Here is a 290-nt window from a genome sequence, read left to right as displayed (position 1 = left end):
CTGTTTTATGTACAGAAAAATTGAGAACAGAACATATCAGTGTCAGTTATTTGTTGTGTATTTGGAAAGAAAACAATACACATCAGTAAGAAAAACAACAACAACCAAAACATATAATCTCTGTAACTTTCAGCTGTAGATCTAGATTCTAGATCTATAGATGTAAAAAAAAAATTTTTAATGGACATCTGGACCTGTGATGCTGGCACATTACTAAAACCAGGGATACTTGTCAAATATGAAACATCAGGAGACATGAGAACAACAACTTTTGATGGATTGAAAAATTG

This window comes from Aplysia californica, unplaced genomic scaffold, assembly GCF_000002075.1.
Source record: "Aplysia californica isolate F4 #8 unplaced genomic scaffold, AplCal3.0 scaffold01241, whole genome shotgun sequence".
NCBI lineage: Eukaryota > Metazoa > Mollusca > Gastropoda > Aplysiida > Aplysiidae > Aplysia > Aplysia californica.
This window is presented reverse-complemented; position numbering follows the sequence as displayed.